The 12632-nt window shown below is 39.2% G+C and overlaps 2 pseudogenes; both read right to left on the minus strand.

Moving 5' to 3' along the window:
• Positions 1-335: 335 nt before the first annotated feature.
• Positions 336-2889, minus strand: LOC144578075 (putative lysine-specific demethylase 4F; annotated as a pseudogene).
• A 3801-nt stretch (positions 2890-6690) lies between these two features.
• LOC144578076 (PHD finger-like domain-containing protein 5A pseudogene) lies at positions 6691-12015 on the minus strand (annotated as a pseudogene).
• Positions 12016-12632: the final 617 nt, after the last annotated feature.

Below are 12632 nucleotides of genomic sequence, written 5' to 3' on the forward strand. Positions count from 1 at the left end.
AAATGTTCCTATTTTTAATCTGTTTCTTTAAACTTGTCTTTTATCTACTATAATTTATACTTTGTCAAACTTACTTGAATATTTATGACTGTTATAATTTCATTGTGAAATTTCATCTTTTGCATTGTAAAGATACACGCTATATACCTTTGGTCTCAATCCAGGTTTGCCTGATATTAAAGTCTGTGACTCTACTTTTATGTTAATTCTTTGCTTGCTATTATTTTGCTCATTCCTTTATCTCATTTTTCCACATCACTTTCTTTTTGATATATCTCTTTTATATAATTCTAATTTTAAGAACATGTAGTAAAAATGTTCTTTACAGATATACACTAGAGATAGAAAATTTAATGAACATCAACAACATTAAAAATATCTCTGAGGCCACGACTGGCTAATAGACTCAGTTGGTCTAAAGGTCTAGTTTGCGCATGTGCATGGGATCTGGACCCACAGCACAGTAAGGGAGGTATCCTGAGGGGACATCAGCAACAAGTGCTGTTCATGGCATCTGGGCCATGGTGAAGGTCACAGGCACAATGATTAGGAGTAGACAGAGGGTCCTTGAGGGGTACTACAAAAACCTATGGCAACCTTTGGGGAGGGGACTTCAGTGGCCGCTGGGAGCCCTGGCTGTCACAGTAGGGCTCTGGGGGTCTTGAAATGTGTCAGTTATTAGAAGGAAAGAATCTTCATTGGGGAGAGGCCCAGGCCAGAATTCTCCTTGGCAAGAATTTTCTCTGGTTCCTGGGGTTGGGATAAGAGGAAGGTATCCCTTGACATTTGGCACCATATTCAATAGCCATGGGTTCAGAGGACTGATCATGCTTTGGAGGAAAATGTCTCCAAATTCAGTGGCATATCTCGGTCTGGCTTAAGCCCCAGCAGATGAGTCTGAGAAACAGAAGGTTCTGGAAAACTTAGTTGAGACCAGAACCCTAGAGGCATAAGAGTGGTCCATTGTTGCAACCTTGGCCAGGTTCACCATGGGTGCTGAAGGCCACTGCTCAAAGGTGCAGGTTTGTCCTTCAAAGTGTCATTGGTGAACTGGAGCTGAGGCTTGAGGCCTCGAGCTCCACTCCCTGTCCCAATGAGAGGTGTCTCTTGGCTGCAGACTGAATAGTTGTCTCCTCAGTCCCCAGTTTTTGAGGATGGCAAGCATGACCCTGACCACGACCACGACCTCAACCAGGACCACAGCCACAAAAAGGATCCCACCTTACAGTGGAAGGGTGAAGAACCTAGGCTGACGTCCCCATGGTTTGTATTGTAAATTCAGGCACAGCATCAGTGCCAAGGCCCTTTGGGTTATAACAGAGCCCTGTGGGCACAGTCTGTGTGGAACAGCTGGCACGTGGTTCAGGAGATGCCTCAGGCCCAGAGCAGCTCTCCTAAGTGCTATGTCCTCCCTCCAGGTGCTCTCCTCCTGGCTTTCTGCAACCTTGGCCTCCATGTGATCCACAAGGGCTGAAACTTACCTGCATTTTCAGAGCCCATAGCTCTCTGGTTGCAAGATGCGCATGAAGGCGTCCATGGAAAAGGTCACCCTCGCCTCCCCACAGCTACACTGTGAAGCCACTTTGCCATAATCAATCCATCGTGGAGTGGCAAAATTGATGGCCTCTGCACAGTTGAAGCCATGGTTGAAGCCCGCATGATAGCAATAGGGAAAGGTCACCATGAACTCCCAGCCTCCTGAGTCATGCAATTGAAGGGAATCTCGTTCTCTTTGAGAACTGTAGGAGAGATGAGGGCCACCTTGTGCCACAGGAAGGCCTCACAGCCCTGGGAAATTGTTGGGAAAAGCTCGCTGGCCAGGCATTCCAGGCGCTGGCCATGTTCTGGGGGCACTGCGTACCACGTTTTGGGCTCCCCAAAGTGCAGGTAGTTGATGCTGTAAAGGTCCATGTCCTCCGTGTGCCAAGCAAATGTGGTCTTCCACATGCCAAAGTACAGGTAGGGGGTGTTGACGCCCTCGATGACCACCCCACATTCCTGCTCCAACAGGTCCAGAATTGTTCCCAGGTGTCCTAGGTTCCACTGTGTAGTGTTTTCTTCAAATAAGGAGCCACTAATATCAGCACCATAAATTGGTGAATCACCGGGGTGGCTCTTCCAGTATTGTTGCTCCAGATCGTCGAAATTCCGGTGTGGTGGAGTCTGATATTTCTTACTGTTTGCCAAATGGCGATAATTCCCGACTGTCATGGCTTTCTTCTTTTTATGGTATTGAGTAAACACACCTCCCTGCCCAGAGGTCACCTGCTGGAGGGGAGTGGCGACCAAGATGTCTTCAATACCATCGTAAGTCTTTCTGGCTTTCCATTCCTTGGGTGGAATTACCTTGGCGAGGCCAGCTTGGTGTGCGCCTTGGGACTCCATGTGAGCAACATATTTGTTGAAATCTGTAAATTCTTCCATGGTTGGGTAAAAAGTCATGATGCTACAAACTGTGTTCTGGCGAGTAGAGTGCACAGACTTCATGGCTGCACACAAGAAACAGCTGACTCCCAACTTCTTAGGCATCTTCTAGATACCTGAGAGTGCTGAGGAATAATTTCCTTTCTCCCCTTTACTTTTCAAAATGCTTTGGTTTATCTGTAAGGCAGTAATTCAGAATTGAACTTTTGAACAAGTGAGATCTTTCCCAGGCTTCCCAGGGGTGACTCTGCTTTAGTCAGTATTTTATTTTTTTTTTTGTCCAAAGAAAATAGAATATGTCATAATGAGGCAGGTGCCCCAGCTGGAGTCCCAGCTCCACTTAAGCTCTGTGAGTTTCCTCAGTTGGGGGTGTCTCTGTGAGGCTTCTCTTGATCCGCAGGCTTGGGTGTGCAAGTAGCTGGTAACTCCACTGTACCTGGCCATCTCTCCTAGGAAGTCTAAATAGTACACCTAAACAACAACAACAAATAGAGAATATTTGAAAATTCATGTATGACCAGACAAAAGAAATACTCAGCTAGTATTAAGCTAAACTAAAGGATAAGCTGTGTTAATATCAAGTTTTAAGGTCAAATTATAAAACAGAAAAAAGGGTTTTTTTTTTAGTAGAAACCCTGTCTCTACTAAAAATAAATAAATAAATAAATAAATAAATAAATAAAAAAATAAATAAATACCAAAAACCAGGTATGGCTATTTTAGTTTGATCAGATGATCAAACTAAAAGGAAAAATTATCAAGTTTGCAAAGGGATGAACTGAGCACTCCACACAAGAAACATCAGAAAAAACTATGAAAATAAAGACACAAGCAGAAACCATTGCAAAAGGAAACAGAGCACCCAATAGGAATGACGACAAAAAACTAAAACTTGACTTTTCAAAAAGTTGGTGAGAAGTAAAAAGCCATACGCATGAAGAGAAAAGAAAGTACAAATGAAATGCATTGAGATAACTCACGGGGCATAGCTATAATTTTGGTGGAGATGTTTTAAAAATTTTAACTGACTCTTATGAAAAACTTGTTTGATAATTTTCTCAGTAGGACAAATATCCAAAAGCACTTTAGTGAAGAAATAAAATGATCTACCTTCCACCAAAAACTCACAATTCCAGATGAAAGTACTCCAGGACCAAAAGAGAAAGCTCCTGTTGGTAGCTGAACTCTAAATGAAGCCCAGGTCCCAAAGACTCTTGCTTTTTTATATCTGGGCAACATCCTAATCCAATCAGTGCCCAGCGAATGTAATCACTGGGCTGGGTCCAGAATAGGTGCCCCATCCACCCATGCCCATGCCCCTCCCTTTTATTTTACATTTTAAATCAATCCTAAGAAAAAGCTAGGTGATTAAAAGTCAATTTATGGGAAAGGGAAATCTAGACAAATATCAAACAAAAGAAACCTAGGGTAACAATATTAATATGCAACGTATTTGACCCATCATGGTGGCTCACACCTGTAATCCCAGCACTTTGGGAGGCTGAGGCAGGAGGATCACCTGAGGTCAGGAGTTTGAGACCAGCCTGCCCAACATGATGAAACCCCATCTCTACGTGTAATGCCAGCTACTGGGAAGGCTGAGACACAAGAATCACTTGAACCTGGGAGTCAGAGGTTGCAGTGAGCAGGCATTGCACCACTGCACTTCAGCCTGGGCAACAGAGTTAAATTTTGTGTCAAAAAAAAAAAATCCCATGTATTTATAGGATCAAAAAGGCACATTTTATAGTTTGAGACCCTGTCTCAAAGAGAAAGGAAGGAAAGAAGGAAGGAAGGAAGGAAGGAAGGAAGGAAGGAAGGAAGGAAGGAAGGAAGGAAGGAAGGAAGGAGGGAGAGAGAGAAAGATTTTTCATTTCCCTAATACAAATGAGAGGCAGCATTTTTTTCACGTTTATTGGCCATTGGGATATTCTAACTCGTGAAGTGACTATTATGTATTTTGTCCATTTCTCTACTGGGTTTGCTGTCTCTGTGCTAGCTCTTTGTATATACTGGATATTAGCTGTTTATTAGATATGAGTAGTACAATATCTGTTCACGCCCCTTGGTTTGTCTTCTCTTTTCTTCTCTTTTGATGAACAGAGTATCTTTTGATGAACAGAAATCCCTCTTAATTTCTAATAATAAAACTGTTATTTAAAATAGCTAACATACATGATGAATATAAAATACCAAACACTTTTCAATTTACTCTGCATAGAATAACTCATTTAATCTTCATAATAACCTGTAAGAAAATGTTATCTCTGTTTCTCCATGACAAAATTCAGTCACGGAAACATTAAGAAATTTGTTCAAGGTGATAGAGCTAGCACATGTTAGAGACAGAGATTTAAACAAAAATCTCCAAAATGATACCTTTAAGAAAAATACAGATGACTTCTCCTTTATCTAACTGTGATATTTGAGCTGAAATAAACAATACAGGACACAGAGGCCAGACAAACGTGCATGTAGAGCTGACCGTTGAACAAGGAGAGAATGAGGGACATTGACCCTCTGTGTAGTTGAAACTTCTTGAGTAACTTTTGACTTCCCTAAAAACTTTACTAATAGCCTACTGTTGACTGTAAGCCTTACTGATAACATAAACAGTTGATTAACACATATTTTGTTTGTTGCATGTATTATATACTGTATTCTTACAATAAAGTAAACTAGAGAAAAGAAAATGCACTTAGAGTACTATACTGTATTTATGGATACCTTCAATTTATTTTATCTGTTTAGAAGATGAATGGTCTATCTGAAATGGCTGGCAATCTCACTGTGGATCTCAGTCTACACTATGCATCAAGCAATTCAACTTTTTGTAATGTCATGACTTTTCTCTGCTTCTTGGGAACACTTCCAGCATCACTAGTGGCGCTTCGTATGGGTTCCATGGCGTTATTCAAACTTTATGATATTGTACTAAACATGATTAAAAATATTCAAGAAACTGCAGTTTACTGAAGATATTAGCTCATGTGTGGATGATTAGCATCCCACGGTGTTTTAAGAGGATACTCGCAATACCTGAGCTCTCCATATAGCAACAAGATGTGGCTACAAAATACTTACAGTAGTACAGGGGGTACTACAGTTAATTTTGTACAGTTATGATTTAATACTACATCTTTACATTTGTTTACATTCATCTCATCTGAAATTGGCACCATGTATGATCTGTAAATTCTGATAAATTTTAACTTATAAGCCGGGCGCGGTGGCTCACGCCGGTAATCCCAGCACTTTGGGAGGCCAAGGCAGGTGGATCATGAGGTCAAGAGTTCAAGACCAGCCTGACCAACTTGGTGAAACCCCGTCTCTACTAAAAACACAAAAATTAGCTCAGCATGGTGGCACACGCCTGTAATCCCAGCTACTCAGGAGGTGAGGCAGGAGAATAACCTGAACCTGGGAGGCGGAGGTTGCAGTGAGCCAAGATCATGACACTGCACTCCAGCCTGGGCGACAGAGTGAGACTTTGTCTCAAAAAAAAAAATTTTTTTATCTTTTAAAAACAGATTTCTGTATGTTTTATGGTAATACATGATAACATACACTGTTATATACATGCATTTAATGCATTCATGACATACGTATTTTTTATTTTTTCAATATTTCTAAACCACAAGATTTTTATTACAGATTTTTAAAATTGCTCTGAAAGTCCAAGATATTTACCAATATAGTTATTGAAAAAAATCTGCGTATGAGTGGACTTATGCAGTTCAAACTTATGTTGTTTAAGGCTCAGCTGTACATGTGGGAATCTGCATATAATAAAAGTGGCTTACCAATCCTGTGAAGAGGAATTAATTATTCAATAGGTGATACAATAGTGGCCTTTTTGGGGGAAATGACAGAGCTCTACCTCATACTACTTAGATAAGTAAATTACTGTAGATTAAACACTGGCTGTGCAAAGGAAAACTTTAAGATTATTTGAGAATATATTGAAAAAAGTGTTTATCCATTCAAGGCAGGATAAAATGTCCTAAAGAAGAACCAAAAGCACAAACAATAATGGAAATGTCTGATATATTTAACTGATTCCAGTGTAATAATGACATAAAAAATTAAGAAACAAGACACAGGATAGAATAGTTTTACCATACATAAAATAAACAATAAATGAGTATCCTGAAAACTTCTAGAGATCAATAAACAAAATAAGAGTCAACCCAAAAGAAGTGGGCAAAAACTTAGAACAGGCAACCTGAACAAAGAAAATCCAAATGGCCAATATATATGAGGAGACGTACAAGATTACTTGTGATTGAGAAAATGCAGTGATACTTTAAAAAAATTAATTTAGGTAAGGAAAAGGTGAAAAGGTCTGACAATATAAAAATGGGCCAACATATGAGAAAACCACAATGGTCAGACTGCTAATGGACATAGAAATTGTAGACCAATATAGCTGTTCCTAGAAAATGTTGAAAATGAGTAGAAATATCAACAAGGAACTCTAGTTCTATGTATGCAGTTGTTCAATAAAGTGTTGTTTAAGATAAGAAAGACGTGGAAATGATCTACTTATCTATCAGCAGGGTAATAAAGAAAATGAAAAATTATACAAATCTATTGACTTTGCTGGAGTCACTAGGATCTATATAATAGCAATGTGTTCAGAACTTGCAACATTAAGTTTTTAAATAGGTGGTAAGAGGAGAAGTTGGTAAAGCCACATCTGACATATTATCCTGACTGTGTAAAATTATAAGTATAAAAGTGAAGAATGTATAAGGAATACATGATTACTCTTTCTCAGAAATGAAGAGAAATCTAGAAACAGAGGTCATGGGAGAGGACAAAGATGGCTCTAAACTTGCCTCTAGATAATTCTCATTACCGATATTTCTTGATTTTCTAAAATAGAATGCAGCATGGCAAAAGGTTATTATTCTACATGGGCAAACAGCAGAATATGGACACCATCTATTAATAAGAGTAGACCCGATTAAGTGTGTGAAAATAAAGTAACAGAGAATTCTAACTACAATTTCCCAAAGAAGCCCTCCACAACCACATGCAACTCCCTGAGTTTTCTAAAGGCTGATTTAGGAACTACTTTAGCTGTACCATTGCTTGCTCTTGTTTGGAAAGAGAATGTAAAACATTGATGAAAGTAACTGAGTTTCTTTCTCACACAGGAGTGCAATAGGAGCAATGTTTTCTAAAAATTCTTTATGTCCTTATGTTTCTTGTCTTCCCAACCCAAGCTTTTTGTTTTTGTTTTTTTTTTGTTTTGTTTTTATTCTTAATTTTAAAAGTCCCAGGGCAGCTATTTGCCTGGAAAGAGATTGAGATGTTGCTGAAGCAGATATTCAATTCTAACTTTCCAAATTAGAACGTGAGCCAAGCTATCAATCATCTGATATTTTCAGAACTTCCTTATTTCTCTGCATTTCCTTATCCACAATCCAACATTACTACCTAATTTTAATTGCCAATTAATTGCCTCCAGTACAAAAGTAAGAAAGTCTCACCATCCACCAGGGTGGGTGGAAGCAGGCATCCAGATGCGAACTTGATGGAGTCCACACAAGGAACTAACACTTTTTCAACAAACTTTCAACGTAACCTCTGTTTAGCCTCACTTTTATTTCCAACTCCAGGAGTACCTGGTGCCACAAAATCTTTATTCCTTTTGGTTCTACGCTGGGGATTGTGTTGGTCTCTGGGTTTTTTCCCTGCCAACCTAGAATTTAACTTTCCAGAGTTTCGTAAGATGGTTCTCACTTTTTCACCTGCCCGTGTTGTCTCTCATTCAGCTTTCTCCAGCTTAAAACACACGCAATAAACCCATCAGCAACGGAACAAGCCCTGATGGAAAAGGACTCATTAGCAACGGAACAAGCCCTGATGGAAAAGGACTCATCAGTAACGGAACAAGCCCTGATGGAAAAGGACTGTGTTCCATTATCTGAAGTAGGCTTTAAAAGGTGGATGATAAGAAACTTCTGGGAGTTAAAGGAACTTGTTCTAACCCAATGTAAAGAAACTAAGAACTTGGAAAAAAGGTTAGATGAAATGTTGAAAAGAATAGACAATATAGAGAGGAATATAAATGAACTTATGGAGTTGAAAAATACAACACGAGAACTTAGTGAAATATGTATAAGCTTAAACAGCCGAATGGATCAAGCAGAAGAAAGGGTATCAGAGGTCGAAGATCAACTTAATGAAACAAAACGACAAGACAAGAATAGAGAAAAAAGGATAAAAAGGAATGAGCAAAATCTCCAAGCAATATGGGACTATGTGAAAAGACCTAATATATGTTTGATTGGTGTACCTGAATGTGACGGAGAGAATGAATTCAAGCTGGAAAATACTCTCCAGGACATTATCCAGGAAAATTTTCCTAATTTAGCAAAGCAGGACACTATTCAACCCCAGACAATACAGAGAACACCACAAAGATATTCCTCAAGAAGACCAACCCCAAGGCACATAATCGTTAGATTCACCAAGATCGAAACGAAGGAGAAAATATTAAGGGCAGCCAGAAAGATTAAGTTACCCATAAAGGTAAGCCTATTAGGCTTACAGCAGATCTCTCAACGGAAACCCTACAAGCTAGAGGAGAGTGGGGGCCAATATTCAATATACTTAATCAACAGAACTTTCAGCCCAGAATTTCATATCCTGCCAATTTAAGCTTTACATTTGAAGGAAAAATAAAATTTTTTAGGAACAAGCAAGTACTCAGAGATTTTATTACCACCAGGCCTGCTTTACAAGAACTTCTAAAAGAAGCACTATACACAGGGAACAACCAGTATGACCCTTTCTAAAAATACACCAAAAAGTAAAGAGCATTAACATAAAGAAGAATTTTTATCAACGAAAGGACAAAATAGCCAGTTAATATCAAACGGCAGCAACCCTAAATTTAAATCAACCAAATCTCCCAATCAAAAGAGACAGACAAAATCTAACGGTATATACAAAGATATACATAGACTCAAAATAAAGGGTTGGAAAAAAAAACGTACCAACCAAATGGAGAGCAAAAATAAATAAATAAAAAGCAGGAGTTGCAATTTTCACATTTGACAAAATAGATTTCAAAGCTACAAGGATAAAAGGATTAATGTAATAATAAGAGATCTTAACACTCAGATACATAAGACCCATAATGAGATTTAGATTCAACGAGACAGAAAATTGATAACGATATCCGGGACTGGAACTAAGATCCAGAACAAATAAACTCAACAGAGCTCTCCATTTTAAACACACAAAATATACATTATCCACAAAATCTAACGATATATCTAAAGATATATAAAGACTCAAAACAAGGGATGGAAAAAAACTCACCAACCAAATGGAGAGCAAAAATAAATAAATAAAAAGCAGGAGTTGCAATTCTCACACTTAATAAAATAGATTTCAAAGCTACAAGGATGCAAGGGTAAAAGGATTAATATAACAATAAGAGATCTTAACACCCAGATACATAAGACACAAAATGAGACTCAGATTCAACGAGACAACAAATTGATAATGATATCCAGGACTTGAACTCAGAGCCAGAACAAATAAACACAATAGAGTCCTCCATTTTAAACACATAAAATATGCATTAACCACTTTAAACACTCAAAATAATTGGAAAAAAAAAAGAAAGAATAACATGCCTAAGTTATGAACATGACTTCATAGTAATAGGAAATAACAGAGCCAGAACTGTATTGCAAGCCTCCAAAGGCAGTGTTTACATTCACTAGCTGGGCATGGTGGCTCACTCCTATAATCCCAGTACTTTGGGAGAACAAGGTGGGAGGATTGCTTGAGACCAGGAATTTAAGATGAGCCTGGGCAATATAGTGAAACTCTTAAAAAAAAAAAAAAACACGCAATAAAATATATAGATCTTAGGTCTCCACATGAGTGAATTTTAACAATTATATGCACCCATGTAATAATCACCCAAAACAAGATGTAGGACATTCCACAGTCCCATAAATTTCTCTCATGCCCGTAACTTTCCAGTCAATCCCGACCATAGGTAATCATGTTCTAAATTCTATGACCACAGATTAGTTGGGCTTATTTTGAATGAATATAAATGCAGTCACACAGTATGTTTTCCCTTGGATCTGGCTTTTTTCCCCCAAAATCTGATTTTTGTAAGATCCTGTTGCATGTATCAGCAGTTTGTTACTTTTTATTGATGAATAATATTTCGATATGCTACAGTTTTTATACTTATCTGTTCAAAGACATATGCATTTTTCATAGTTCTTGATTCTTATGAATTGGGTAGATAATTAGGGGAAGAACTTCTAGGCGTAGATGAGTGCTTAAGTTTATAGAAGACTGACAAACAGTTTTCTTTTCTTTTTGACTACCAGAAAATAAATACCAACTTTATTAATAATAACAGCAACAGAAAGGGTTTCCAGTTTCTCAGAAGGAAAATAACATGACGCCAGCACAAGTGTTTAAAGAGTGAAAGCTTACACAAGCGTTAAACGAGAAAATGACTACATTTCTTGTTCTGATAGCTTCCCACCACACACCAAAGTTTCCTCAAGGACAGCTGCCACCAGAGATGCTGCAAGAACATGTTTTTCACTGGGCTTCACAGTCAACTTCTCAAGCAGAAGACTAAAATATTATTTCTTTTTAGAAGATCTTGGTTGAGGGAGAACATATCAATATGGAGAAGAGATCTTTGCTTCCCAAATTAGAGAAACACCATTAACTAATCTAACAAATTTTCTCTGATAAGGTGTGCCAGAGTGCTCTCTGAATAATCCTTTTCCATCCCTACCATATGTCTGGGTGAAGGGAGAGGAGGGGTGACAAGCGGCCAGTACACTAGCAGGCACTCCTGGTGATGCTCTGGGTTCTGCTCTCTTTCTGCTGGTGGTAGTAGGCATCTTTTCTGGCAGTTGCAATAGCTTTAAGGTGGGGGGAGGAAGGGGCCACCCACCAATCACCTCTTCTTGAAGCCATATTTTTTGCGTTCATAAAAGAGTTCTGTCTTAAAGCTCCACAAATGGACAATCTTTCGGCAGCCATCTCTATCCTTCTCCTGGACGGTGCACTCTTTACAAAAATAGGCATCAGAGAGCCCAGGGCCTCCACAGGTAACACAGTGTTCCTAGCAAGATCCATAGTTACACTCATCACATATGTGTACCAGAGTGCAGGAGCACATATAGGAGTCACAAATCACACACTTGCCATCACATTTTTCACACAGTCTTCGAATGGCAACACCAGCCTGCTTATGGCAAAAGATCAAATCAGGATGTTTAGCCATAGTTCCCAATGAAAACAACACACAGTTTTCAAAGGGGCTGTATGATGTCACATTCTTAGTCAAAATGCATTGGAGAGCCCATTGCTCCAGACATAGGACTCCTCTCAGAGCCAGAGTGCATGGTTCCAGTAAATGTGGGTAAAAAACTGGGAGTGATCCATCATACCAAAGGCAGAATGTTTGCTGTTTGTCCTTGTGACTTCTGGTCTTCAAAGGGACATGTTTTCACTGTGGGTAGGAGGAGGTCACAGCAATAATTTTGTAAATTGGAAGCTGAGATTCTCATGTGGTCATTTCTCTCTTCACATCACTGAATAATCATACAAAGAAGAAGAAGAATTTCAGCAGGGGGTATTGATATTTATTCTCTCATGAAAATTATGCTCTTTGAAACACAAACCTAAAGTATAGTTGCAGTTCAGGTTCACTACAGAGCACACTCTAAGACTTCAGCACAAAGATCTTTCTTTCCATATCTGAGAAAGAAAGAGGTAGAAAGCAGTTTGAGCATAGGGAAAAGTTAAACTGTGGCTCAGGGTCATATATAGTCTCAGTAGATCCTGCAGGCAGCTCTGGAGCTCAAAGGGCCCTTCATGGGTGTCCTGAGTTCAGCAGAGAGATGGCCAAGCTTAATTCTCCAACACTGAGCAGTCACTAGATGTGGGCCAAACTGGGAAGAGGCATGGCCTTGGGTGAGGCAGCTCTCTGCAGCTGAAGGCTGTCTGCCTACTGCAGTCCAGGGCCAATGAGACTTTTACTTATCACATAAAGGTTTATTCCTTGGTCATGCAGGATGCACTGTGGGCCCAGCAGCTCTCTAGGGATGCAGTGTGCTTTCATCTTGTGTTTCCACCATCTTAGTATTAGCTGAGCATTATGACCCTTTTTAGCCAGGCAGCTCGTTCCCATCCTCATT

This window comes from Callithrix jacchus, chromosome 10 (assembly GCF_049354715.1).
Source record: "Callithrix jacchus isolate 240 chromosome 10, calJac240_pri, whole genome shotgun sequence".
Classification (NCBI taxonomy): Eukaryota; Metazoa; Chordata; class Mammalia; order Primates; family Cebidae; genus Callithrix; species Callithrix jacchus.